This window comes from Amia ocellicauda, chromosome 16 (assembly GCF_036373705.1).
Source record: "Amia ocellicauda isolate fAmiCal2 chromosome 16, fAmiCal2.hap1, whole genome shotgun sequence".
NCBI classification, from domain to species: Eukaryota; Metazoa; Chordata; class Actinopteri; order Amiiformes; family Amiidae; genus Amia; species Amia ocellicauda.
The window spans coordinates 30,459,125-30,463,884 of record NC_089865.1 but is presented as its reverse complement, the minus strand read 5'-3'; the positions used below and the strand labels follow the sequence as shown (position 1 = coordinate 30,463,884).

Below are 4,760 nucleotides of genomic sequence, written 5' to 3'. Positions count from 1 at the left end.
TTTGTCCTGTGAAAGTTCACCCCTGTCAATTGCTCCTGGTTACAATTTGATCCTATAAAGATTAGCCCCAGAAAGAGTTTGTCACACCATAATTCATCCATAATAATTCACTTACAGTACCAGATACAAATTGCTGTGGTGTTATGGTTATGACTCACTGCTTTATAATAATACAGTAACGATTTGTGTATACTGAGACATTTATCTCTCTATATAGTGTGACATGGGGGTTAAGGTCTGCTGTTCTGAACTGGCCACTGTGAAATGTTATTAAAACCTATAATCAATTAAGGTTCGAGTTACGTGGAAGCCAGTGGGAGATCAGCTCCCATAAGGAGGGGTATGAGCTCCCATGGAAGCAGTAAAATCATGCATCTGTGGGGGTCACTAATTCATTTAACATCAACCATAATTCTAAATCACAAATAATGTATTTTTCATTGTAATTAGTATTATTTACATTAACAAGATAAGCATGTTATTCAAATTAACTATGCTGTGCACGGCATGACTGTCATTATGACAGTCATTATGACCAGGTAGCCACTATGATGCGCAGTACAATATTGACCTAACTATAATGCAGGTTGAGACCGTGCGACCCGCGAACATGAACTTAGTTGGAAGAAGCCACTACCCGCCAACATTATCTTATATTGAATAGAAAGTGATAGTTTTAGACTAGGTGAGTTACCATGCCACTGAAAAAAAGGCAGCCACTGCCAACGGGGTCTACAAGCCTGGCTAGCTTCGGTTTCTTCGCTAATGCCTCACACTACATGATTTTAAGCCCGATTTGAGCCCGATTTGGCCCTCACGACAGATCGGCACTGATCGTCATGACAGGCAGCCTGGTCAGGGCACGTCCCCGCTGCCTATGGTTGTGTAGTGTGAGACGGGCTGCGATGCAATCGCTTGCCCTTCAATCCGATCGTAAGCTCGTCGGAGCTTTTATTAAACATGTTTAATATTTACGACTCGATCGGCGCTGATCGTGGAGAGTGACGTGATCAGCAGCCAATTAGAGCCGAGCTGACTGAAGAAGAGAAAAGAAACAGCAAGAATAAACATGATAGGAGAATAAGATTGTCATACGTATTTATTAAACTACTTCAAATACCAATGGTTGTTTCGGGGCATGTTATTTTAAAATACTATTTGCTTTTTGTGTTTGTCCACACAGACGAACACAAACAGCAGCAGCGGCTTGTGGTCGTGTTGTTTCCGCAGTTTTGTGCAGATCTGCAGAAATCCACTGAACAAGTGTTTGTTGACCTTTTCTCTGTGTGGATCACGCGTGTTTCTGCGAGATTTGGAGGCTTTGACGCAGATCGCCACGACAAGGATTTCAGATCAGTGGTGCAGTGTGTGTCTCCTGTACTTAAGTGATTGTGTAGTGTGCGCTCCTTCACGACACAAAAGACACAAATTCGGTGCAAAATAGTCATGTAGTGTGAGCTGCCCACTGTTCACTAAATCAGGTCGGATTGTAGAAATCGTGTAGTGTGACCCCAGCATAAGAAATAAAAAACAGCTTCACCTGCTAGCATGACAGCCAGCACAATCTCGGCTGCTTTGGAGGATGATAGCTCTGCCACCGGACCTGATGTTGCTGCCTGTGGGACCACCACAACACACTCTTACACACATTCACCTGCTAGTGTTAAAGCAAGCACTAGCTTTGTTGCTGCAGAGGATGTTTCCAGACCTGCTGAATGTGGGACCACCAAACACTTGGATCAGGAGCAGGATGAGGAGGTACAGGTTGCTACAACGGAACGACTGCCACAGAACTGGAGGCACAATCAGTGGCAATCCTGGAAGGAAAGAAACACCTGGCTGTTTGCAAAGGAGGATGGTGTTGGATGCCTTGTGTGTAAGGAAGCCAAGACACTTTTACTCTCTGAGAAAAGGCTTGGAGGGCATTTGGTGGATGCCTGGATCAATGAGACTGTAAGTAGCCCTGTTCAAAAGCAGTTGCGCAAAAAGATTTACATACACTGTGACAGCATTTCTCACAAAAGAGCTGTTGAAATAGCAGAGATCAAACAAAAAGACGTGCTTCCAAGGAAAGTTGCAGAACTCGACTCCATTATGTTTAAGGAGACAGCTAGTTTGTTCAGGGCAGCCTATACTGTCGCTAAAGAAAGGATGCCTTATGCAAAATTAAATCCCATTATGAAACTTAAAATGAATGGTGCAACAGTTGGTCCTGCTCACAGATTCAATCATTCATGTACCCAGATTGTAGAGCACATTGCACAAGAGATGAAAAATAAATGTATTTCCACTGTCAAATCACTTGATTCCCATATTAGCATAACACTAGATGAAAGCACAATTCATGGACACTCCTACATGATAATTTATGTCAGGTGCGATGTCACTGCGAATGCAGATGTGGACAATGTTTTTTTTTACATTGTTGAACTGGACCAGGGCACAGATTCAGAGTCGCTGTGTACTGGACTGAAAAACAGCCTTCAGGCAGCAGGAATAGACAAGGAGTTTCTCTGAAAAAACCTGATCAGCATATCCACGGATTGGGCAGCCGTGCTAACCGGTAGACAGACCGGACTCATAGCTAGACTGAAACAGGATTTCCCTCGACTTCAGGCAGCTCATTGTCTTGAGCATCGCTTAGAATTAGCGGTAAATGACTCATTGAAGGTGGTGCAAGGGTTTAATCATTTAGAGATTTTTCTCTCAAAACTCTGTTCCCTTTACCACCATTCCCCAAAAATGCAAGGGAGTTAGAAGAAATGTCTACAGAACTGAACCTACAGATTCTGAAAATCTGATAAGTGTTTACAATAAGATGGATGTCCAGCAGCTTCAACACTGTCAAAGCTGTGCTGAAGGATTTCCCAGTATTAGCACATCACTTTAAGTCTGCAAGTGAGGATGGCTCCCATTCCAGTGTAGAGACAGCCAAGTACATTGGTTTACATAAGCATCTGACATCCACTGGATTCCTCGCTAATTTAGCGATAATGAAAGATGTGTTACGTGAATTTCAACTCCTCGGAGAGTCCGCCAAAGAAGCTGTCAGTGAGTTCTGAGACTGGAAATTACAAGGCCAGGACCATCAGGGTAAAACCTTGAAAAGACTGATAGTGGCGAGCAACACTGTTCTCCCAACTTCTGCAGAGTGTGAGAGGGGCTTTTCTGCATGTAATGACACTGACTGCAAAACCAGGAACCGGTTGCGAGCCAAGAGCCTACGCATTGTTGTTTGTGGATCTAAATGGGCCTCCCATCAACCAATATGACCCTCTCCCTTTCGTACAATCTTGGCTAAAAAAGGACATCGAACTTCAGCATCATGGGTTCCAGGACCGCGACCGCAGCCTCCAGAAAACAGACCGCTTTGGTCTATTTTTTCCGCATAATGGTAAGAGAACAGCCTTTACTGTTTACTAGCCTAAGAGTATTGTGTTATGTGGTGAATGAAAATTGTTGAACAACGGCTGGTTTACATGATGCACTGTATAATCCATGGGCTCTTGCACTGGTTGTAGTCTACTACTGTATTAGACTCTGTATTGACTGCTGCTTGTTTGTTTTGTATTATTGGGTTTATGGTGCATCCTCCAATTAGTAGAGCGCTACATACAGTGGGGGAAAAAAGTATTTGATCCCCTGCTGATTTTGTATGTTTGCCCACTGACAATGAAATGATCAGTCTATAATTTTAATGGTAGGTGTATTTTAACAGTGAGAGACAGAATAACAACAAAAAAATCCAGAAAAATGCATTTAAAAAAAGTTATACATTGATTTGCATGTTAATGAGGGAAATAAGTATTTGACCCCTTCGACTTAGTACTTGGTGGCAAAACCCTTGTTGGCAATCACAGAGGTCAGACGTTTCTTGTAGTTGGCCACCAGGTTTGCAGACATCTCAGGAGGGATTTTGTCCCACTCCTCTTTGTAGATCCTCTCCAAGTCATTAAGGTTTCAAGGCTGACGTTTGGCAACTCGAACCTTCAGCTCCCTCCACAGATTTTCTATGGGATTAAGGTCTGGAGACTGGCTAGGCCACTCCAGGACCTTAATGTGCTTCTTCTTGAGCCACTCCTTTGTTGCCTTGGCTGTGTGTTTTGGGTTATTGTCATGCTGGAATACCCATCCACGACCCATTTTTAATGCCCTGGCTGAGGGAAGGAGGTTCTCACCCAAGATTTGACGGTACATGGCCCCGTCCATCGTCCCTTTGATGCAGTGCAGTTGTCCTGTCCCCTTAGCAGAAAAACACCCCCAAAGCATAATGTTTCCACCTTCATGTTTGACGGTGGGGATGGTGTTCTTGGGGTCATTCCTCCTCCTCCAAACACGGCGAGTTGAGTTGATGCCAAAGAGCTCGATTTTGGTCTCATCTGACCACAACACTTTCACCTAGTTTTCCTCTGAATCATTCAGATGTTGGCAAACTTCAGACGGGCCTGTACATGTGCTTTCTTGAACAGGGGGGCCTTGCGGGCGCTGCAGGATTTCAGTGCTTCACGGCGTAGTGTGTAACCAATTGTTTTCTTGGTGACTAGGGTCCCAGCTGCCTTGAGATCATTAACAAGATCCTCCCGTGTAGTTCTGGGCTGATTCCTCACCGTTCTCATGATCATTGAAACTCCACCAGGTGAGATCTTGCATGGAGCCCCAGACTGAGGGAGACTGACAGTTATTTTTTGTTTCTTCCATTTGCGAAAAATCGCACCAACTGTTGTCACCTTCTCACCAAGCTGCTTGGCGATGGTCTTGTA

The 4,760-nt window shown here is 44.1% G+C and overlaps 1 pseudogene; it reads left to right on the top strand.

Moving 5' to 3' along the window:
* The first annotated feature begins 1,548 nt into the window (after positions 1-1,548).
* On the top strand, positions 1,549-3,062 carry LOC136711334 (E3 SUMO-protein ligase KIAA1586-like; annotated as a pseudogene).
* The last annotated feature ends 1,698 nt before the right edge of the window (positions 3,063-4,760 follow it).